At 37.0% G+C, this 26,234-nt stretch overlaps 1 long non-coding RNA gene across 1 annotated transcript; it reads left to right on the plus strand.

The window, feature by feature from the left end:
* The first annotated feature begins 828 nt into the window (after positions 1–828).
* LOC143876582 (uncharacterized) lies at positions 829–2,886 on the plus strand. The gene is made up of 2 exons (XR_013250423.1): positions 829–1,366; positions 1,894–2,886. It is a non-coding gene; the product is annotated as an uncharacterized LOC143876582 (long non-coding RNA).
* The last annotated feature ends 23,348 nt before the right edge of the window (positions 2,887–26,234 follow it).

The raw sequence follows: 26,234 nt of genomic DNA on the forward strand, positions 1-26,234 counted from the left end.
AAACAGTACAACTGCCCTAGGTTGGGCAGACAGCAAAATGGGACCCCATCCCAACATCAGCCTCAAACTCTGAGACAGTCTGCCCCTCAGCAGAATCAGTGGAGGGGTAATCAGAACCAGCCGCAAAATCAAGAGAAGAGAAACCAATATCGCCCTCTGAGTCAAGATGAGAAAGCGCAAGGAGGGTCAGGAAATCGTTTCTTTGCACTCGTTAACGACAGTGCTAAGGCATCTACTGCGATAACTGAAGGTCAGGATTTTAATTACTATTCTCCTTACAATTTTATTATTCGTATAACTGAAAGTAAGCCTGCGAAAAGTAAGCCTGCGAAAAGTTAGATATGAGATGGTAGGATTTGTAAGGGGGGGAAAGAAGCTAGTTAAGTGATAGGAGGCAAATATTTGGGACATCTGTTCAGGAGTCACTCAGGGTAAAAAGGCAGGAACTAAAAGGCAGGAACTTTAGGTCATCATAATAGAAGATAGTGACTCCGAGAGTGAAACCTCAGAGACCAAGAACATCCCATATTCAGCTCAAGTTTGTGAGCTATGATAATTGATAGCCTATGCGACGCCCCATTTCCTTGTTCTTCTAGAATAGTAAATTTCGGGGACGAAATTTTCATTAAGGGGGGTAGAATGTAATAACCGGTAAAAATATATATTAAAAATACTATGCAAAATTACTATGCAAATTACTATTCATAAGTACTATTCAGAATAAGACTATTCATAATTACTATTCACAGTAGGACCCACCAAGTACTATTCATAAGTAGGTCCCACGACCAGCGGGCCCCACATCAAACGGGTCCCACCAACAGCGGGTCCCACATCAGCGGGTCCCACACAAGCGGGTCCCACACAAGTAGGACCCACACAAGCGGGTCCCACACAAGTAGGTCCCACATCAACGGGTCCCACATCTAGTGGAAAACGGAAATATCATCGCACCGACGAAAATAATAATAAACAAATCGTAAATAGTAGCAAAAATACTATTGACCGACGAAATTAATAATAAAAAAATATATTATTTACTATGCAAGTACTGTTAACCGACGAAAATAATAATTTAAAATAGTAAATAGTCTTTACTATGCAAAAGTACTATGCAAAAATACTATTGACCGACAGAAATAATATTAAAATAATAAATAGTCTTTACTATGCAAAAGTACTATGCAAAAGTACTATGCAAAAAAATGTCTATAAATAGAGGAAGAGAAGAAGAAGAAGAAGAAAATAAGAAGAAAAGGAAAGAGAGAGAGAGAGAGGAAGAGGAAAAGAGAGAGAGAGAGAGGAAGAGGAAGAGAAAGAGAGGGAAGAGAGAGAGAAAAGAAGGAAAAGGGAAATCCACTACCAAGTAAGTCTTTTATAATAGTCTCTCTTTCATGGTTGGTTCTACCACCTAAAATTATTTGAAAGCAATGATCTCTTTCAATGGTTGGTTCTACCACCTAAATTATTTAATGATCTCTTTCATGGTTGGTTCTACCACCTACCTATATTTTATTTGAAGTAATGGTTGGTTTTACCACCTATATGGATAAAGTAATGGTTGGTTCTACCACCTATATACTTAACGGTGAAATGCTAGCATAGTAACCGTAAAGTAAACTTTATCAACTTATGGTGAAATGAATAGTGACATACGGGGCCCACATAAATAGTGACATGATGAGGCCCACATGAATAGTGACATGCGGGGCCCACATAAATAGTGACATGATGGGGCTCACATGAATAGTGACATGCGGGGCCCACATGAATAGTGACATGCGGGGCCCACATGAATAGTAGCATGCGGGGCCCACATGATCTTAAATTTGATAGAAAGAACACAGGGAATATTATCAGAAAGGAATTTGATAGAAAGAACACTGAACACAGGAAACATCAGAATTTGAAAAGGGTACTTCTCACGTTGCTTTCGTGTGAAAAGGGTACTTCTCACGTTGCTTTCGTGAAATTCTCATCTGCACGATCCTTTCCACGTACATTCAGGCAAGTGAATATGGACTCGCTTCATAACGGTAATTCAGTGTAATTCCTATGATTATTTGATATGTGACTGTGTTAGAAGGTAAAAGTATCTTCAATACCATATTTCTTTAGAATTTCATTTCAGAAAGCAAAGTTTCATATTCATTCAGAAAGCAAAATTTGCATAAATTCTGCATGCCATTCTAGGTTGAAATGAAGGGTGAGAGAATAGTTGACGGCCAGAGTCAGGGTAATTGAGAATTGCCATAATGACCATAATGACCGTATGACTATTGGGGAGATTCTCGGGTGGAAGGTGACCCAAAGAAAATCCTCGGGTGGAAGGTGACCCAAAGGAAATCCTAGAAAGGAGCACGTCTCATTAGGGGGCGGAGGTTCCTTGATGGTCAATAGTTGACGGCCAGAGTCAGGGTAATTGGGGAATTGCCATAATGGCCATAATGACCGTATGACTATTGGGGGAGAGAACATATTGGGAATCACAGTAAGGATGAGAGTTCATATTACTTGATTTATTTCCAAATTTGATTTATTTGAAAAACTGTATAGTTTAAAATGGATTCTAATGTTGATCATTGAAATTTTTATGGTTATTGTACTGTTTCTTTTATGTCGTGAGCCTTTTTCCTTGCTCTTACGTTGCTACATTTCCCTCCACAGGATTAGTAGAAGAGGGAGCCTTCGCAAACGAAGACATATAAATAAAGCGGGAATGGGAAATAAATAGAGAGGGTGGAGTGACAGATGGGTCACCTGTCGTATTTAGACTCAGTTTAAGTATTTAATTTCGGACTGTAATAAATTTTATTTGGGATGCTAGGTCCTTAATTTAGAACAGAGTGAGTTTAAAATTTTAAATGGATTTCATTATTGAGAATACTTCCGCTGCTCATAAAGAACATCAGGTGAATTTGTCAAATAGGTGTAACGGCTTGGTTCTGGAAATCGGGTCGTTACAAGAACAAAAATACCTTATGCTGCGTTGATCTCCAATATTTTGTAACTCATATATACCTCCGGTAACATGGTTAACACGCAAACTACTTACCAATGTTTCATTTAAGTCAAATCGAGAAATGTATAGTTCGAAAATATATAATCAGCATCAATCCATATAATTAATTCATAATTTGAACTACGGAAGTCTTGAAAGATTACCAAAGAACAAAAGTACCTTATGTTGGGTTCTCCTGGACCACCTCCTATACTGGTATCAAGGATCTCTTCACTTACAAATTCACTTTCATAGTCTTTTTGCAAGTCCACTTCAAAACGCGGGCGAAGTTTGACATTTTTCTGTTCGCGTGCACGTTCTTGGAGCGGAATCGAAGTAGATGGAATGTTAGGATTAATAGAGGTTCTACTAATACAAACATTGTTTGGGAGAAGCATTGACGAATTCAATGAGTTAATACCGTTCTCACTTATGATTTTCGTTATGTATATCATCACAGAATTGCATGTCTCTGTCAAACTTCCTCAACATTGTTTGAAGGACATCATCATCATTAACGTCGATTAAAGTGATTATATATGGATCAACAACGTATCGACATTTGATCGATAGTAAAACATTCATTTATATTATACCAATTCTTCTTTGGATTGCACTTAGAAATTCATCAAAATTAATTCGGCGGAAAATCGATAACAATGTCTACGTCCCCCCGACATAGTCCCAAGAAACCTCATCATTTAAATGTCTATCATAGTGTAAAAGAAGAGAAACCATTGATTCGAGCATTTTTCTATAATTTTACATAGGGGTTCTAAACTCTCTAACATAAACTTCAAGACTCTAAAAGGGGCTATAAAGTTATGGCTTAATGGAGCTTATCTAGGGTGTTTTCAATATGACAGATTGAAATAAAATAGGGTCATGGACTAAAAGGTGGTTTCTAGTACCTAAACGGGGGTTTTCTATGGGATTATCAAAGCAAAAAAATAACGGATTATTTTTTGGATAATCCCTTAGACAACCATAATCACGGCAGTTATGAAATACCTAGTAAGGGTTCAACTCAATGGTAGGGCCATCAAACATTAATAACACTTATCAACCCTTATAAACCCTTAGACAACCCTAATCACGGCAGTTATTAAATACATAGCAAGGGTTCAACTCAATGGTAGGGCTATCAAACATTAACAACACTTATGAACCTTTAATACACCCTTATACACCATCATAAAAAGACAGAGTTATCAAACACATTAAATGAGATATTAGGGGTTACAAGCACAAACTAAGATGGAAAAAATAAAACTCACATTTTTCTCCTTTTTTTTGTTCCAGGCGTTAATGGGGATTGGGGAAGGTAAAGGGTTGGTAGAAAAAGAAGGCAACACTTTTTTATCCCTTTTTTTAATGGCTTAACGTGTATTTTGAGGGCGGAAGGTATTTCGGTCAAAAACCTTGTCAGGAAAAGCAAAATGGAACCCTATGACAAGTTTGAAATTCAAGGGGTCAATCTCACTATTTCAGATATTTTGAGGTACCATCTGACCAAATTTCCTTTTTTATTTTCAAAGAGGAATAGATTTCTAGCATGATTTACCATTTGGTCAGCAATCACATAACGTTAATTGGTGATTAGTTTGACAAGATCATCTAAATTTCTCCATTCCACATATTAAAAAGGCAAAAGTATATTGTATTGTTAGATATGACTCTATTTCTGGACCCATGAGGTGGTTGTAGAAATATAATACTAATCGATTATATCAAAGAATCCGTACGATGTTAATTATATAAAAAAGGACGGGCTTAGGAGAACAATAACAAAACAATAAATGGATTTGTCACAGAGGTAGCTAACAACTCCATGCTAATTGCACTAATAATTGTCATTAGGTGAAATAAGTGGACGTAATTGCAGCTATGATGAGGTTCATTGTCTTTGAAAGAGAGTCTAAGGTCATGTCTGTCCACCATGAAGAAATATTCCACGGAATTGATTGGTAGATGGGACATTAAGGCTTGCATTATTTCTATATTTTAACTATGAAAACGTTTTACACAAAAGAAATAGAAAAAACGAAGGCGTGAGTAAGGTGTTATGACAAAAGCTACTTAAGGGGGAATTATCACGAATAACAAGATCCCCTCTGGTGACACCACCATGAGTCAATTCATTAGCCGACCTATACGCATGAAAGCAAGGAGCATGCACCTCATTATGATCTAAAATCCCCTCTTATCATATCAGCAAATCTCTCTATACGTACCCCCTTCCCCTCGCCACCCACTTGATGATGTTTGGGAGTATCTCTCAATAATCAAGTCGCTCATAAGAGGCATGATCAACCAACAAGATGCTCAAGAGAGGCATGATCAACCAACAGTGTCTTATTTCTCATGACATTTGTTCATGAATGGAATCTGTGACATGAAATTACACAACTTGATGATCACTTATGAACTGACTAAGTTCAAGACCTTGGAATTTTTTTAGGGTCTTGAAGTTTTATACTTTCATTTTTGTCTTAGAGGATATTTATCATTATTATTTTGGTGTGAACATTGTCACCTATATATTGCGGGGTTTTACACTGAACAATTTGGGAGGGATATTGTCCGCAGTATTTTTTCCCCTACCCATTTTATAACAATTAACAATAAAAACTACACTCATTTTGTCTTATAATTCTTCTTAAGATGTCAAATTATCTCCGAACAACAATTGTTTTCTACAACTACTCTAGCGTTTATCTCGGTAGTGCCATCCAATCTTAATAAAGTCATTTGCCTTGAGGAGGCAATATGAAATGTCTTTAGGTGCATGGTTTAAAGGCTTATAGGAACTTGCCACTTAATGACAGTTAGGAATCTAGCCAAAGGTTACAATCTGGAGTCGATTTGGACTGTAGAGTTGCGATCTAGCGGTCAGATTTGAACCCACGCCAATCGATGGTGAAAAGCCACAGTACGTCTATAATCTATATTAAGACTGCAAATTCACCATTGCAAATAGAATACGAACTCACAATACGAAGATTGTGATTTCTAAAGCTTTCAGAGGTCTTTTTGATTCATTCTTTTGCATCTTTCTGCAGAAACAAAGATTAGTTTTATCATTAGGCTTGTTTTATTCACTTCTATTGTCATTAGTGCATTATGTCGATAGATATCAGTCAATTGTGACTAGACTTCAATGCATCTTGGAGGGAATTCCGTAGAAACAGTTTACACACTTATTCTTCAACTGGTGGGTGCAAAAATTGTCTTCAGGGAGACGATAATTGTAACGCACCTTGAAGCATCTCATTCTTCATCTCCATTGAACACGATAGTTTTTCACCAACTTATTTGAAAACTTTCCATGTATCAATTTATAGTTACGATGTTTCTATTGGTTTTTACAACTCACAATGATTTCTATGGATCAATTTTAGCCACAATCTATTGGTTTGTACAATTCACAATGAATTGCACGGGACAGTTAAAACTTTCTAAATAGAGAGATTGCTGGAAGGGAGCCAAAACATGTAGTATTTGTTTGCTATCAAATGCATTTTTGTAAATAAAAAAAATCAAGTGAATTTTTGTAAAATTTTGCAATTCAAAGTGGTTTGTTTCATCTATCCTTTTTGCTTGGCTAAAGATGGGTATGGGTACAGTCTGAGAGTCGTACAAAGTGTGAAGAAGTGCAAAAATTGCCACCCACTTATTTGAGTACTTTCCATGGATCAATTTTTGGTACAATGTTTCTATTGGTTTGTACCTTAGTTATCAGAGTGGGATGCGATTGCGAGAAGTGAAAGCACGAAGTGAGGGGTTTGGAAAAGATAAAATGCGGGAAGCAAAAAACTAAAGAAAGTAAATGGAGAACATATGAGAAGCATCGTTGAAAGTAAACATGAAGCATATAATAAGACTCATCGGAAGTGAAAAAGTACATAGAAAGAGTAGGATTATAGTAAGTTAGGGAGGAGTGGTTAATATAGTTACGGATTACAAAAAGAAACGGACATTTCATGACTAATTAGAATTATAAGTTTTAGGAATTTACAGTTTTACATGTTTAATTCATGTATATTTAATATTAAGTTTTTTGAAAAAGATCCAAATAATATTTATTTATAACGTAAAGATGTAAAATATTATCTTACAATCAAGCGTAATGAGTGTTTATATAATATAGAACACTCAAGAGGATAAACATATAAACTAGTATGACAAGATTTATTGAAAGAAATTTGACAAGATATGAGAAGATAATCTCAATACCTAATCTAGCCTGCCTCCATAATCTTCCCCAATTAATCCAAATCAAATCTTAGAAGATGAGATTTTATTCTACCTAATCAAACCATAGTTGCCTAATCTAACCTATTGGTGAGATCTCTCATATTCTAACATGCCCCCCTCAAACGTATATGGTTTGAAAATTGATATACGTTTGATTACAATGAATATCCCCCAAAAAATGTAAAAATTTGCCAATTTTATTGCACGTTATCACAATTGATGTCTGCTTGATGTATGTTGCCAATATTGTTGAAGATGATGGCCGCCTGTAGTTGAAGAATGTGTTGCATTAAAAGGTGAGCCGCAAAGAGCTTCAATGAACTGGATTGGACTCAAGCCTGAATGGGCGAGTCATTAGGCCGATTAGAATATCGAACCTTCTGAAAATGGGTCACTATGAACCAATGCCAGAATGGGCAAGAAATGAGTCACAATGGACGAATGCCGGAATGGGCAAGAAATGGCCTCTATGGGCAAAAGAAAGCTTCAATGGGCATACTTCACCGGTCAGCATGAGATACTGATCCTTATGAAAGAGAGAAATTCCTCTCTCAGGCACGAACCTCAAGGAGAGAGGCCCCTCAACTGAGTAGAGCTCCTATTTCGGGCACGCACCATAAAGAGGTACCTCAACCGAAATAGGCGAAAGACAAAAATATAAAGAAAGAGAGGAAAGAAATAGAAGAGAAAGCGACAAATAACAGCTACGAGTGGTGGCAACAATTATCGATAGAAAATTGGACATTGGGAAAAAGTGTGCAAATATCAAATATGTGTTTTGAAAATGCAAATCCTTTTTTTTAAAAAATTTGTAAAGGTCTTGACAGCAAAATAAAGAGACCGTGTAATTGGCACAAGATGATGAGAGGGGTGCATTCAAGAAGATGAGGGGTTATTGAAGGCAACCAAAAAAGTCTTGAAAATTAGATGAGAAAAGAATGCTAGGAGATTGAACATGAATGCTAAGGAATTATGCTAAGGATGCAAGGAGATTGAAACTAATGAAGCTGGTAAGGAAGACAGTACTAGTGGTGTTAATTTGAGAAAGAGAATGTAGGAGCGATGGTGGCCGGGCGGACGGCTAGATTACTCTCATGGTGGTAGATTAGGCATGTTGGTTAAATGTGGTAATTTGGTTTGATGAGGAAATTAGGTCAAATTAGTAAGTAGGTTAGATGGGGCAAGCTAAATAAATTAGAATATTAGGTTTGATTTGGGGGCAAAATGATGTAGGTAGGTTTGTTAGGAAAGTAGATTAGATTGAGATTATATCTTTCTATGTTTATCCTTTTGAGTGTTCTATTTAAACACTCATTTCTTCATTGTAAAACATCCAAGTTTAGTGAAATTACTAGAAAATTAACAAAAGATGAGTTTTCAAGTTTTAAATGCACTATTTTATTAAATATACTTCTTTGGTATTATAAAAAGGAGAAATTATTAGCTTTTTAGGAGCAAATTAAATACTTTCCAAGCTCTCTTGATTTTATAGTTCTGAAGCGAAGTTCTTTGTAAGCTTTCCAAGAAATTAGCTTCCGAAGCGCGTTTCTGGGGAAGCTAGCTTCCCATCCAACCAAGAAGTTTCCGGTAACTATGGTTTGTATGGGCCAGTTAAAATTTTCTAATTAGGGAGATTAATTGCTGAAAGGGAGCCAAAACATGGAGCATTTGTATGCCGTCAATTGCATTTCTATAAAATTTTGAAATTCAAAGTGGTTTCTTTTATCTTTCCTTTGTACATGGCTAAAAATGGGTATGCGTTGAGCCTGATACTCATATGACTCACCATTCTGTTATTGTTATCTCTTGCCATTTTCATGTGCCATCCAGAATTGAAATGTAAAGGAAGCTCTCACCTGCATGAGTGGTGGATTAGATATGTGTGTGAACCAATCTTTTGTTTTTTCTCTTTGTTGGTTTGTTTCTATAGAATTTTATAATCATCAAGTTTTCAAAAATTATATTTTCAGGTATAAATGTTCTCAATGCAAATGACAAATATTAGACAGAAGTTTGAAATAACTTTAGCCAGTCATGTACTCATGGAAACCCAAATGCCTTGAATTATAAAAAATTATGAAAATGCTGTCACTGTAATCTCTGTTGCCCCACATTTACATCTTGGGTGCAGCTTTTATGCTTGATATTACACTGTAGTCAGACATTAGATCAACACCATATCTACCAGTGATGAAAAACTGTTTGGCAATTTCCAAATTGGATCATGAACGAGGAGATTTCTTCGAGTTCAGGAATCTCCTGTTCCTTTTCCAGTCTTGTAATTCAAGATGTGTTTGGCATTTTGTGCTTGTTTTTTTTTAAATACGGATTGTAGTTATAGGATGTGAATTGTCAGCATTCAGAGGAAAGTTTGTTCAAGTTATGATGAAAAAAGGCAATTTTCAATGTTTGTTTCATTCTATTGAGAATGTTTTGTGGGCTTTCATGAGCAAGACTATTAGATCCTGTCACTTTTGTAGAACTCACTTTCCATAGAAATGCAGTTGTATGCTTTCTATTTCTTCGTGATTGATCTGCTTGCAAGGTGATTTAATGTGTACTGAGAGTGGCAGATCGAGTTAACTTCATATCTACTGCTGATGATGAGATTCTCTTCTATCATTTATATTTTTCATCGGGGTTTGGTAGACATGAACTGGATTCAACTATGACTTGCACCGACGATTCTGACTTTCTTGGCTTCTCAAACAATCAGTACTTTTGAAGAACTATGTTCCAAATGTCGTTTCCGGCCAAGTGGGCCCTCTAGCAGAGTGGAAATAACTGGAGAAATCTACCTATTTATGCTCTACATCTAATATCCTGAATGACTTGGTGTCAAAACTCTAATTAAGATTTTATATGTTGTAAGCCCTTATAGTCCCATATTTTTCAAAAAGTACTGTACGGACCACACTGTAGGATGATCCAAACCGTCCATATGATGGGTCACAGTGTGGATAGGTTGTGCCCGAAAAATCATTTCCATAGGATGAACCTAGCCCTCGATCTATAGAAGTTTCCATAATATGAAGTACCTCTATGACCGGAGGGTTGCGATCATCCAATAGAAATGATTTTTTGTGCACAAGCTATTTACATTGTGACCCATCACATGGACGGTTGGATCATCCTATAGTGTGGTCCGTACAGTACTTTTTTGAAAAATACCGGACTATAAGGGCTTACACCATATAAAAATTCTAATTTTAATTAGTTTCCAAGCTCTCTTGTTCTTATAATTCCCAAAGAGACTATCACCAGATATTCAGAGAAGTGCCAAATAAAGAAAGGAGTGCTATTATAAAAACAAGGGAATGCACATATCATTTCTTATGTAGGGAGATGGTATCCTCAGAGATGAAGGGGTTATAAAACTCTTATTATACTGTTATGCACTGCCAAACAACTAATTAATCTACACGTGGATTTTTAATATCAAGGAGTTGTTGGGTGTTGAACCCAAAACATACAGTAAGGCAAATAGCTTTGATACCATGTGAAACAACCAATCACTCCTCCAAAAGCTGAGCTTCTGGAAACAACACCTTCATTTTGGTCTATGTTATATTGTTGTCACAAGAAACAACACTATCGCCATTGCAGATCTCAAATCATTTCTCCGCACCAAATTTTATTTAAAGAATCTCGACTTGTTAATATATTTTTAGGCATCGAGGTTGCTCTCTACACGAAGGGTATTTCTCTCAATCAACATAAATACATACGTGTGAGTGTGTGACTTTTTAATGGAGCAAAATTTGAAATTGAATGTTTATGATGGAGAACTTATTTCTGACCCCTCTTCTTATAGAAGGTTAGTTGGTAAGCTTATCTATCCAAGTATAATGAGGCTAGGTATTACTTATTCAGTTAATTTGAAGAGTCAATACATGCACATGTCTCACCAACAACATGTTGATGTTGCCACACGTGTTTTGTGCTACTTGAAGAACTCTCCTAGCAAAGACATTTTCTTCCCTTCTAATGGAAATCTCCAAATCACATTACTACCGGATTTTGTATCTTCCTTGGTGACAACCCATTCCCTTGGAAGACAAAAAAAACAATTGGTAGTTTCACGTTCCTCAGCTGAAGCAGAGTCTCGCTTAATGGCCTCTACTATCTGTGAATTATCTTGGCTGCCCTATTTATTTTGTGACTTAAGCGTACCTCATCTCCACCCATCTCTTCTTCACTGTGACAATCAGGCTAGTTTACATATCGCCGCTAATCCTGTTTCATGAATGAACCAAACATATCAAAATTGATTTTCATCTAAAAAAGTTTAGTTTGGATAGCTCCAAACCGAACTCGCTCCTTTACATCTGGACGATGTCTTTACGAAGTCACTCGAAATTGACAATTCTCATCGCCTCATTTGGAAGCCGGGCATGATCAACATCCTTGCACCACCAACAACACATTCGACAATACTGGCAACTACAATATTGGAAAGCTCGGCAATATTTGAAACAATAATATTGGAAGACTTGATTTCACGCATCTACAATATTAGAAAGATCGATTTCACGTATTTGGCAACAACAATATTAGAAAGTCATCTCATGCAATATTGAAAAGTCAACTCGTGTGCAGTATGTATTTAGAAATTGATTTATTTTTCATTTATTCCTTCATTATTAATCCCACACTTTAGGGATTTGATTTATTCTTGTAACTTGCGTAATACACAACATGTTTTTTTTTTACCGACACAGAAAGAAAATATTTTGTTGCGAATGAACAAGACACATTTTATGCTAATAGTAATATTAATATACACAAGATTTGCAATGCTTTTCTGCATTACCATCGTTTTCTATAGGCAGACCTGTCCATTGGACCGATGTAATAACTTATTAAAATTGTACTATGTTAATCCTTGTTTGAAATCTAGAGAACTTGTGTGGGGTCTTTGAAAAGAAGTAAAGAAACAATGTAGAAGAAGAAAGAAAATAACATGGCTACTTGTCACTTACTTGTGTTGTCTAGGACTCTAGGTTCTCAACATTGAAAAGGAAAGGAATGCAACTTCCTATAGTCTTTGAACCTAATTAAAATTGACAGTTAGGTTTTCTGACTATTAAAAAAAAATGAGACTTTGATTTTCTTGTAAACTTCACGAGATTGTCTTGGTAGTCTGTATCTTTCTGTATTAGATATTGTAATAACGTTTACACACACGATGAAGACCCTCTCTCTATGGTTGAATTTTATCATATTATAGATTGAGATAGGGAGTGGGCCCACTAGATTCCACCCACGAAAACTCAAGGCAAGTGGTGGGGTCCACTTTGGACGGGTAATTTTTTTTTTATTTTTTTTTTAAAGAAAATTATTGTGGTCTCAGACCGGATTCCAAGTAAGCCAAAGTGAACTAACCCTGAAAGACGCATTAAATCTCTTAAGATCTTTATGCTGTATCTCCAACCTTCTAAAGACGACAACTTTTGTCCCTCAACCACCGTTCACCCTCACAGTAGAAAAGATAATCCGCTCCAGTGATTATATTCTTTCTAGGAGAAGGCTATGGTCAGACTCATTTTGTATGGGTAAGATGGGGTTTGGCTGGGACCCCTACCCGCGGTTTATTTGATAAAGAGAGAGATGATATAATTATGGGCATGATATGCCATCCTTAACTCGGAACATATGAGATCGAGGGTGATCTTTCAAAATATAGGATAGACGAACACTACGTAAGAGATCGAAATGATCAATACTTGTGAGTTACATAATCAGCTAATTTGATAGGACTATATTAGGCTCTTTGTGAGCACCTGAGGTAACTTTTCTTGGGAACTTCTTGCCATGATTCATTTGATTTCTCTAGCTGTGGCCAGACTCATCTGACCCAATGGAAAGAAAATCCAAAATAGAAGCAATGCAATCGCTTGCGCATAGTGGAGCCCAGTCGGATGCAGTGACAGTTGAACTCATGTGGGTGGGGCCTCCCACGATATAAGCCCAATCAAACAAGATCTGTTTTATTTCTCTCAGTAATTACATGGCTCTGATAATCATCTTCTCATGTGGGTGGGTCCTCTCTCTCTCTCTCTCTCTCTCTCTCTCTCTCTCTCTCTTACTCTGAAACTCCAAGAGAAATTCCACAGTTTTCTAAGTCTCTAATTAGATGGGGTCACGGATTCGAGTCACGAAAACAGCCTTGATCTCTGCAAAGCAGGAGTAGGGTTGTGTACATCTAGCCCTCCCAAGACCTTGCAATGGCGAGAGACTTGTGCACTGGGCCACCCCTATTTAAAGAAGACATGTCACCTTGCCTCTAAAACCCAGACAAAATACTAAAGAAACCACACCACGATATAAAATACTTATCTAACTCAAATATTGGGAATACCAGAGCTCATCACATCTAACAGCCCCTCTCGTGTCTCTTGGGAGATGGTTATCAAATTCAGCCCAGATATTGATAAAGCCTAATAAGGCTCTAGTTTCAGCTACCATATTTAAAGTAATACCATAGAAATGAGCAAAAGTAAAACCAACCTTGCCAAGATAATCTCTTACAATGCCTCCACCCCCAGCCAAAATCTAAGACTCTATTTCCTCTGTATTTCCTATTCGAATAAGAAAACCAAGTCTCCAATGACTTGGAAACAAGAGACCAATCGAACACGACGGGCAAAAATAGGTAACAAGCAAATCACATGGTAAATGATTGCTGTTAGGCAGAAAACTAGTTAAGAAATTGGAAGAGAACGTACATAACGACTTTTAAGCAGATTTTGTCTATTCATTTAATTCATATGAGGTGGCTGCTCTCACATACAACAACCAGGCGAATTTCCTAGCAAATCCCACACGACAAACTCGATCATCCTAAATCAAAAGGAATCATTTGCCAAATGGGAGCAGGCACCAGCAGAACTACCAAGTACGGCCTTTTCACATTTAAAAAGCGAGATTCCATTTTCCCCAAATGTCTTGTTATAGTAGTTTTGGACTGTAATGCCAATTTTTTATGATGGATTTTGAACTACTTCTATTCATATTCTCATCGATCTGGTCCCAAACACATTTAACAGTTGGGATGCTACAAAAAAACAGTGCATTGCCAATGGCATGTGACCTCTTAACGGTTAAGATTTAGCAAAGACAAGGTTTTGTGTGCATCATATAATACGAGAGAGAGAGAGAGAGAGAGAGAGAGAGAGAGAGACTGATAAATGATACTTTTTTTACCATTTGTTAGCAGGTTGGAAGCATTAGTTGGGCCTACAATTTGTAATTTCACTAGGGAGGTGATAAATTCGCTCTCTTTTCTCTCATGGGCCAACCCCTCAAGTATATTTATGACTATTATTTGTCCAATACAATGGGTGGCCTGGGCAAGAATAAGGAGTGACTATCATTTCCCTTTTACTATTGGTAGCACGTGGGCCCACTAGCTTAATTGGTTGGCGAAGAATGGGTTGGGGGTTGATCACCGTCAAGACTGATTAAATAAACCTTCGAATCCATGAAGGGTGTCCTACGAATCCACGAAGCCCTAAACCAGGACTACCCTAAACAAACCCAACCAAAAAAAAAGACTTTAGAGTTCATATAGGAGCAAATCTTCTAGATGAATAAAGGGACAAACTGAGTGGGTAGCCTTCTAATCACTAATGAAGTGATTATTGAATTAATGGTCTCCAGTTTGTTCCTTTGGCTGACTTCTTTCTAAATATAGCAACCCGGGAGAAAATTTAAGCCCCGTTTGTTTTCGATTTTTGGAATCGATTTTGAGTTCAAAACTGATTATTGGTCCCAGAGTTAAAACTAACGAACAGGGCCTTTGGTGACTTGGCATCATGCATGCTCGTTCCAGGGTGAATGATAGGACCGGTTCGTTTAGGATTTTGAGAACTAATTTTCAGACGAATACTAATTATTTGACCCAAAATTGCATTTATTTTGAGTCCAATAATCAGTTTTGGAATCAAAATCAATTCTCAAAATTCAAAACGAACATGGCCTAAGGATTGGTCATAGGCACAGTGTTTGGACAATCTTTATTTGGCATTGGACCGTTCCATGTGGGCCACTCTAAACTTATTTCCATTGGCGTTTTCATGTGGGTCCATCTTAACTTTTTGACCAATTGAATCTCAATGTGGCCTCAAATGGAGTGCCTATTGGCCAAAAAATCGCAGGAAACCTTTTTTTTTATAATCTTTTTCAATTCTAGGCTTCGTAAATAACCAAACATTTTTCCAAGACTTTTTTTTACATTCAAAGCTTGGCAAACCAAACAATAGAAAGTTGTTACTTGGAATTATCTGAAAAATTGTGTAAACGAAATTTATTCTCACAATCAGAAGTGTTTTCTTGTAATCGAAATATGGCCTAAGGGAATATGTTTCATTTAATTAAACAAATAATAGTATCATTTAGCCTTGACCACACCTTATAGTCGATTGTCTCTATATCGATCAAAAGGGTTACCTCGAAAGGTCATGTCTCGTATGCTTCCTAGCTAGATACATGTGGGGGCGGTAGGAATCGAGTATGAGATCACATAACCCTAAATTAAGTAAGGATCATGTACAACAAAAACCTAAGATATGTGGGTAAGGATCATTTTGTGGACATGTGGGTAAGGATCATTGAAACCTAAGATACGGAGTAGAGATATCCTAAGATATGATGTGCTTTTGTTTAGGACATTATATTCTTTTGTCAACCTGTGAATCATTAATCTAGCGTCATCTACTTGCCCAAATAGTAAACTATAATAAGATATAAATCAGGAATATACGAGGTTTATCTCTTACCCATGTCCACTAATCCGATACTTGGGCCATGTTTGGCACCCATGAAACATTTTTACATAGAACATTAGTTTAATCAAGTGGTGAGAGAGGGTTAGGGAGAGATTGGGAAGAGGAGTGATTTGAGAGGGCATGAGTAAGGAGAGGGTGAGAAGTGGCTAAAAAACAGGAAAAAAAACATGTTTTGAGTGGAGTTTTATTTTATTTTTCTTGTTTTCAGCCTTTCCTTACCCACTCCTTGCTCAGTCCCTCTCAGGTCTCTCCATCTTCTGTCATCCTCACCATTGGGTAAGATAATATTCCATGTAAAATATTATTCATTGCTGCTAAACATGGACTTAAATGCTCTAGGTTTTGAAGGATTTAGATATCATAAGGTGTCTCATCACAAAGTTTTTCAGTCACCAAGTTAGCTCCTTCACTAGGGTTTCTCTTATACAAACAACCAGTTGCAAAAAATGCTCCATGTACCATAAGAGTTCCTGATGCAATCGATGCTGCATACACTTCTCAAAGGTCTACATTAATATTAGAGGGAGATATTTTCAAGATCTACAAGTATTTCTATGGATTTTTAAAGTATGGACCAAAATTGATAGAATTAGCCAAGAAGATTAGAGTTACTTATTTTTTAGTTTTGCAAGTTTTTATGTCTTTAGAAAATGTTCTTTTTTAAAATAATGGAATCTAATCTAACTACTATATATAAAGGCAAATTGATGGGTTAATGTCTTCCACCCTTTGCCAAAAATTCCATCTATATCCCAGTTGTATTATGCCTATTCTCTTCAATAAGACGTTATGATATTACCTACTTTTTTTAGGGTAAAATCGTAATCTACATCTACATATATAAAGGCATAATCTTGCGTTATTTTCTTCCACCCTTTGCCAAAAATTCCATCTATATCCCACTTGTATTATGCCTATTCTCTTGAATAAGACGTTATGATATTACCTACTTTCTTTAGGTAAAATCGTAATCTACATACGAAAAGTACCGACATGGGTAGCTGTCTATGACAATTACGGAAAAAAGTACCAAGAATAGGTAAAGACATATGAGTATGACGAAAGAACTACTTGATATTATTCATTTAGGACACTTGCAAAATATTGACGTATTCCGGGCACCTTAAGAGGAATAACAATTATGAAAACCTCTATAGATTGGAGGGCTAGGATCAGCCTATATAGATTGGAGGGCTAGGATCAACCTGTGGAAATGATTTTATGGGCACAATCGGTTGATGTTGTGTTCCATCACATGGACGGTTCGGATCAACCTATAACCCTCTATAGATCGGAGGGTTCGGATCAACCGATGAAAATTATTTTTGGGCACCACCTATGTAGGCAGTGACCCATCTAATGGACAGTTTGGATCATCCTATGTTACGGGCCATACCGTACATTTTCATAAAGTAAGGAGTGCGATCATCAAAATACGGTGTAGTATCATTTCAAAATATGGTAGTGAGGACATTAGCACTATATAATTTGAAACCATCGTTGTTACTTGGATGTTCCCACGCGGGTCGAGTTCAACCCGAACCTGACGGGTTCAACATTGAAATAGTCTCCACAGTCCACAATAGACGGTTTGGGTAATCCTATGGTGCGGGCCATACCGTACTTTAATAAAGTGACGAGTGTGATCATCAGGATATAGTAGTGCGGATAACAGCTCCCTTTGTTAATTGTTAGTCCTTATTTAGTTTGGATTTTGAGAACCGTTTGTAAGTTACAAACTGATTATTGGTGACTCACTATTGCTTCTCAAAATCCAAAACAACCCGGCTATAGTTGAGGTGGTCAACAATTGGTACCATATCTCAATGACATAGATTCATTGACATAGATGCAGTCCAATCTTTGTCAAAGGGGATAAAAAATCGGTCAATGCATTGGCAATGAATGATTGTGAAACTCTATTTTCTGGCAAAACTAAGAATGTATATTTTATAGTTTACATTTACTTTCTTCTTAATTTGTCATCTTCATATTAACACATCATTTAGTTATTTAGTGACTTGCCAATGTATGTCTCTCATACTTCTTCTTTTTTTCTTTTGAAAATACGCCAATACTTGCATTTTCTCTTCGATTTATTTCTTTTTCTTTTATTTATATGCATCCATCTAAGAAATAAGCTCTCAACTTTATTGTAGGTTAATTAATATAAATTTCCTTTGTGAAGTCTTCTTAATCACATTGTCTTAGGGTGTACTTATGCTAAATGTTTGTACCAATTCACATGCCAAATGGTCTTTATCATAAAAAAATTTTCATTTGTGCTTATGCCTATCTAAATGCATACATCTCACTTCTATAGGTTTTACAGCTATTTTTAGGCCATTACTTAATTTGTAGTTATTCTTACGCGAAATTTATTGCACGTGCAATGCACGTGCATTTTTACTAGTTTTATTAAAAGGAAGAAAAGATCTTACGACTGATGAGGTCTAGAGAACATAGAGAATACAAAGCGGTCTAGAGAACATAGAGAATACAAAGAGGATCAAATAGATACAAGAAGTATAATTAATCATAAATAGGGAAAGAAATAAAAAATCTCTAGAGATGGACGATCCAGACCGGCTCTAGCAAGGTGGTCCACCTCTTTGTTAGCCTAGCTACCTCAAGATATGATGGAACCTAACTGGGTGGCCCTCCACAATGTCCAAGGTCTCGTCCTTCATCTTGTCTTTAAGAAGGCCTCCAGTACCCGTTGGCCTTGGTTGCCGAAGCTAGAACCGTCAAAGTTGAATCTCAACCAACCAGGGTAAGGGGTCCATCTATGTGCCGTAACCACCTAGAAAATGGTTAAAATGAAGGAATATGATACATGACAATGGCTGATGAAGAATATCATGCATTGTTATCATTTTATTTATAATACTTCTTGCTTTATTTCAACTATTGATTAGGAGTAGGGACTCAAGTTCGGATTTGAATATAGTTTATGGATACCTTGATGTATGGACAAATTTTTAGAGCAATTAAAATTATGGGACAATGATATTCATATTTTTGAATGTCTATTGTCTGATTTCTTATCTACGAACTAGGATGATACTGTTCTACATTTCTCCTCTATTTTCATCCAATAATCCTCCGTATTAAATTGTAAAACCAGTGTTGCAACCATAGTGGTCAAAGTAGGAGGTGAGTGCAAGAAGCAGGGGAAATAGAAGAGGGAAGTGAGAGGTCTAGAAAAGTGAAACTGTGGCAAGCAAAAATCTTCAAAGAAAGCAAAGTGGAAACATGCACAAACTGAGATCGAGAGTCAACTTGAAGCATGTGGCAAACCTCACAGGAAGCGAACAAGAAACATATATAGGAAGAGATAAGAGTTATAGTAGGTTGAGGAGGAAAGGTTAATATAAGTTAAAGGTTATAAGTAGTAACAAAGAGTTCAAGACTAATTAGAATTATGACTTTTAGGGATTTATAGTTTTTCATATTTTATGAATGCATATTTAATGTTCAATTTCTCAATAAAAATCTGCATAATTTTTTTTTTTTTTGAAATTTAATAAAATTTTAAGTTTTAAATATACTCTTTCAAGATTATCATAAGGAAAACCGTTCTTTTAAGAAAAAAATAATCACCCAAATAAAAACAAGGAAACATATGAAAAGCTCGCTTTTCTTAAATTTGAGAAACGAGAAGAGAATTCAGCTTTCGAAGTAAGCTTCCCATCCAACTAGAAAGTTTACGGTAACTACGGTTGTTATTATTTCAATCAACTCCGTATTTTCGGTAGGGGAAATGATAAGTCCGAGCCTGTAAAGGTATTGGGGTTGGAGAATAACAAAGCAATGGATGGATTTTCCCATGAAGGTATTGTAGCTAGCAACTCCTTTTAATTACAATAATAACAGTCATTAGATGAATCAAGTGGAGAGAATGGGTGTAATGATTCGGCTTGTTGTCTATGAAAGGGAAGTCCTAACTGATTGACAAAGAGAGAAGAAAAATAAGAAGAGGGGTTCTGCATGAAATGAGAAAGATTTGATAACCACTCCCACTCACCTTGGGCTATGAGTGATGTAGCAAGAGATTCCAACTGCTCCGTGTTCGAAGCCGCAAGTGCTGAGTCTTTGTTACCTGGCACGTGAGAAAAGCCACGTGTAGACGCGTGACCACATTGTGTTTGTGTCTCCCTTTCACCACAAAGAAGTGGTCTTCTTATGATTGTTATGTTATTTTCGGGAAATAATGGGGGAAAGAGAAAGGACCCGTTTTCCAAATTTGCTTGCAAATCGAGTCTTGAACTCTTATTGATAGTTCATAATTTCATGATTTGAGTGAAGACCACCAGATGATGTTTGGAGGGCCCACACTGACCCGAATCAGGAACGTTGATTGCCGACCCGGAAATCTTCTAATCTTTTATTGGGTGGACATTAATAATCAATTATACTCAGAATTTTCGAATGAACGGAACCCTCCATTCTGTGGAATTTCTATACCATGCTATCCATTCTAAGCCACTATAAATCTCAGGGTCAGGCCATCTGCCACATATAAATTCCTCTCTTACCATCCGATTTCTGGGCCCCACATGTTGCATGTGGATGTGATTGGGTCCGGTGCTATCATAAATGCGCTTTAGTGACTTCCACCCAATGGATGGGGGCACCTTATGCAAGGGCACCCTTGAGTTTAACATTCCTCTTTAATTTTTTCAGACTTTCTTCTATTCACAACTCATTTCTACTAGGAAACATGTTTAAATTTAAAAGCTACATTATAAAGGAGGGCTGGGATTATCCTATGGAAATGATTTTTTGGGGAACAACCTATTTACGTTGTGTTCCATCTTATGCACGGTTTGATGTGGTCCGTACAATACTTTTAGAAATATAAGGGACTATAAGGGCTTACACCATATAAAAACTCCCATTACCAACACTTCAAGATTGGTGTAAGTGATCGCACCCCGATCATACTCACTATAAAATAGGGGTGCAACTTGGGCCTAGCTCAATACGAACCCTACGGGTCAACCCAATTTTGTCTCAGATTAAGTTGGTACTTTGGTCATTTTTCTAAAATGCCATATTCATGCCTGACCAACAGCCTACTCTTATGCCCAAAGGTTCAGCTGAGGAAGAGTCAGAGAATAAGGAAGTCATGCTTCATGTCAGTCAGGGGCGATGCCAGAAATTTGGCAAAAGGGGGGCAAAAATTATAGTAATTTTTTTTTTCTATCTTAAAATTAAGATAGAAAAAATTTCTATCTGAAATTTTGCATAGGGGGCAAAAATTATAGTAAATTTTGCACAAGGAAAGGATATAAAAATGGTAAAATTAAAATTTTAAACTTATTTTCTATCTTAGGGATGATTGGAAATGGGGGCATATTTTTTTAAAAATGAGATAAGTATAAAAAAATATTAAAAAATATTAAAAAATAAAGGTATATATATTTTTTTCCAAAAAATTAAGGGGGGCAATTGTCCCCCTTTACTGTTAAGTGCCATCGCCTGGCACTTGATGTCAGTCTTACCATAAGATTGAGTCTCCGGCAGATACCAATTCAATTTTTAGCAAAAGCTCCAACTGATCCCACCAAAATTTCAAACCTATGTAGTAACTCTCTCTACGAAAAAAGGATTTGCTATCCAATTTCGTGGATAGCCATTCTGCAGCTCACTTATGCATGAGGGAACAACGGCCACAATGGCTCACTTTTTAGCAAATTTTGTCTTATTCATTTAATTCATCTGATGTAGTTGCTTTCTCCTGCAAAAGTGAGCTTGCAATGTCCCTATTGCTTCCAAAATTGGTGACTTGTTGAGTTAGTGTTGGAAGAGCAGAAATCGCCTGCGCACTGGAGCAAACAGTTAGAAGGCCCACCAGGAGTGTTTGACTCCGGGAAGACCCTCCGAAGCTTAAGTCGGTGACCGGCAATTGATAATCGAAATTTGCACAAGAATAGTAAAGTTTTGAAAATTCGAATCTTTATCTTTGAGTCTTAGAAGGCTATTTATGGTTGAAGGCTAAAAAGAGGATTAGGACTGAGAATACCTTGATACCCCTGGACACGTGTCGATTTGTGATAGGGCAAGGGCTTGGTCTAGAACTTGCCAAATTGGGTACGATTACTTAGTTGCCCTTTGCCACATGTCAGCCTATGGTTGGACCATTATTTCCCCCCGGGACAGCTTGTGTATACGGAGTGCCATTATCAGAATTACATTATCAAAAGGAAGTGTGTGGATATCATTTATGGTATAGTATCACATTTAATATGCCGCTCACGGTGGCCTCGTGCGTGAAAACCAATGCGTCACCTGAAAATTGGACGACTCGCACCTCTCTCTCTCTCTCTCTCTCTCTCTCTCTCTCATATTTTGAGAAAAGGTTGCTAGTTTTATATGGATAGTTGTCCCAATTTGCCAGTAGGTTAGTCATAGAAGATGAATAAGAGTCCTCTCTGAAAGAGGTCGTTGTTCGTTGGAGTTTCTCTGTGAGGATGGGCAGAATAAAAGGGACTGATATCCTCACTACCATATTATGATAATGGCACTACTTTATTTTACACTTTTTAATTAGCTTTCCATGACTTTTACAATTCTAAAGAAGCTATCAGCATCTAATCAGCATACTTAGCAAAACTCCTTTTAATACTCTGTTAGTCTGTTTAAATATTTTACAGTAAAAATTTTTCGAGGAAAACATTTTAAACACGTTTTGTGGTCAACTTTCCAATTTTACCCACCATAATGCTAATGAGAAAAGGGTATAAAAAATTGAGTAGTGCCATTATCAAACTATGGTAGTCTAAATAATATTCCCCAGGACACCGATATCTACACTAGCCTAATGTGAGTACTGCCATTTTCTTTTAAACCTTTATTAGATTGGAAAAGCCATGATCAAGGCTAACTGCCATTGTTAAAATATGCTAGTGCAGATAAAAGCCCTAATACGAAGGTGGCTATCAATTGGAATTGATAAGCCCAGTTGCTCAAATTATGTGCCTTTTTCCTACGCAAACTACACTATAGGCCACATTTGGGAGCTCTGATCAGAGGAGATCAGTACACCAAATATTCAATCCAAGCCCCTCAATTCAAGAGCTTTCCTTTATAAAATTCTGACCGTTGATTCTTTCAAAATCAAGTAGACAGAGATTCAGTTAGGCTCAATTACTACTCAAATACGCCATACCCAAAATCAACAAATAACTGAAACATGTAAATCTCAGTCGAGAGACTAATATTAGCATTTCTCCAACTATTATACCTTAATACACTGTCTAGGTAATGTGCTCCGAGAAGTTCATACCCAACTATTATACCTTTGTAGGTGGGCACACCATAATTGGATGATCCTAACCGTTGATCAATAAGGCATCTTTAGTATATATATTCATACCGGATGGGTCAATACATGTGTGATCAATGGTCTTGATCACATAATTTTCATACATGTTTACTGTGTGGGATTCTAGTTTGATCAGTAAGACCACCACATATCAATGGTTCTTTAGTTAGTTAATTCACTAATTTAAGCTCTGGCTGTTTTCTTGAGCTTTATTTTATGGGATCTTATTTAAAAGAATGTCCATTTGATGGGCCGGAACGTAAATAGGTTGTGACCAAAAAATCATTTGCATACGACCATAGGATGATCCCAACCCTCCGATCTATAGAGGACCTAGCCCTCCGATCTATAGAGGAACTGCATATTATAGAAATCTCTATAGATCAGAGGGTTGGGATCATCCGATGGAAACGATTTTTGGGCCACAACCTATTTACGTAGCGGTTCATAAAATGGGCAGCTTGGATCATCCTATGGTGTGGGCTGTACAAAACTTTTTCAGAAATACTGGACTATGCATGCTTGCACAATATAAAGAAAACGACGAGTGATAAACATCAATGTAGGGCCAAGGTTTGAAGGACCCTATATATCGGTGATATATTGGTCATATCGCTCATGTCTGATACCGATACCGATACCGATATATATATATATATATATATATATATATATATATATATATATATATATATATATATATATATGAGTTAAGTGAAGCTACACATACATGTAGCTAACTTAGCTACACCAACGAGTTAAAATACAGTGGGCCCACATTGTTTGGGTGATCCAAACCATTCATTTGATAGACCCTCACATTGATAGCGTGTGCCCAAAAAATCAGCTCCATAGGATCATCCCCACCCTTCAAACTGTGGAGGCAAAAATGGACAGATTTGTGAAGGTTTTTACGCGTCCATTTTTGCCTCCACAAATCGTAGGGTTGGGATGATCGTATAGAGCTGATTTTTTGGGCACACCCTATCTATATGAGGGCCCATCAAATGAATGGTTTGCATCACCCAAACAATGTGGGGCCCACTGTATTTTAAGCCATTGGTGTAGCTAAGTTAGCTACACGTATGTGTAGCTACACTTTTCTCATATATATTTTGCCTCCACAGTTTGAAGGGTGGGGATGATCTTATGGAGCTGATTTTTTGGGCACACCCTATCAATGTGAGGGTCTATCAAATGAATGGTTTGGATCACCCAAACAATGTGGGCCCACTGTATTTTAAGCCGTTGGTGTAGCTAAGTTAGCTACACGTATGTGTAGCTTCACTTATATATATATATATATATATATAGACACACACACACAGAGGTGTTGGTGCGCTTAAGTGGTTATAACGCCTCCCATTCGTTTAAAAGTTTGGGTCCCGCTTAAGCGATATATATATATATATATATGAGGAAAGTGTTTCTACTCGGTCCCCTAGATAAGCTTATCTACTCCTCCCTTTAAAAAAATACAGTGGGCCCACGCTGTTTGGATGATCCAAAGCATTCATTTGATAGGTCTTAACATAGATAGGGTGTGCCCAAAAAATCAGCACCAAAGGGTCATCCTAGCCCTTCGTTTTGTTGGGCACACCGTGTCCAAAATGGACGCATATAAACGTGGACGTTTATATGTGTCCATTCTGGGCACCACAAGGTACTACAAAACGAAGGGCTAGGATGACCCTTTGGTGCTGATTTTTTGGGCACACCCTATCTATGTTAAGACCTATCAAATGAATGCTTTGGATCATCCAAACAGCGTGGGCCCACTGTATTTTTTTAAAGGGAGGAGTAGATAAGCTTATCTAGGGGACCGAGTAGAAACACTTTCCTCTATATATATATATATATATATATATATATATATATATAATAAGCCGGGATGAAAAGAGAGAGGTTTTTTCGATTTTTTTGAAAAATCCGTGAGAATTACACCTCACATTTCTTGACTTTTTTGAGCAAATGCCCCCATTCAACTCATATAATTGCAATCCTACCCCCCCTCCTTTATGCTTTTAACAAAGGCACCCATTAGATCATATAATTTCAATCCTACCCCTCCTTTATGCTTTTAACAAAGGCACCCATTAGAGCCGTATAATTTCGATCTTACCCCCCTCCTTTATGGTTTTTTTATTAAAAAACTATAGGGTGATCTTGATCGTCCGATTTAAGATAAGAGGAATTATGGAAACATCTATAGATTGGAGGGCTAGGATCGGTCTATGGAAATGATTTTTGGGGCACAACCTATTTATGTTGTGTTCCATCACATGGACGGTTTGGATCAACCTATCACGTGGTCCGTACCGTTCTTTGTCGGCCCGTGCATCGCACGGGTTTTTTACTAGTCTACTATAATAATCCGGGATGAAAAGAGAGAGTTTTTACGAATTTTTTGAAAAATCCGTGAGAATTACACATCACTTTTTTTGACTTTTTTTAACAAATGCACCCATTCAACTCACATATTTTCAATCCTACCCCCTCCTTTATGCTTTTTAACAAAGGCACCCATTAAAGCCATATAATTTCAATCTTACCCCCCTCTTTTATGGTTTTTTAATAAAAAATCTATAGGGTGATCTTAACCATCCGATTTAAGAGGAATTATGAAAACATCTATAGATTGGAGGGTTAGGATCAGCCTATAGAAATGATTTTTGGGGCACAACCTATTTATGTTGTGTTCCATCACATGGACGGTTTGGATCAACCTATGACGTGGTCCGTACAGTTCTTTGTCGGCCCGTGCATCGCACGGGGTTTTTTACTAGTTTATATATAGGGATAATTTTGACAATATTCTTGAATATTCCTAATAAATCAGCATTTAAGAGGGGTGCCA

The sequence above is a fragment of the Tasmannia lanceolata genome, unplaced genomic scaffold (genome assembly GCF_043159265.1).
Source record: "Tasmannia lanceolata isolate RefF3 unplaced genomic scaffold, GAP_Taslan_0.1 ptg000005l, whole genome shotgun sequence".
In the NCBI taxonomy this organism is placed as follows: domain Eukaryota; kingdom Viridiplantae; phylum Streptophyta; class Magnoliopsida; order Canellales; family Winteraceae; genus Tasmannia; species Tasmannia lanceolata.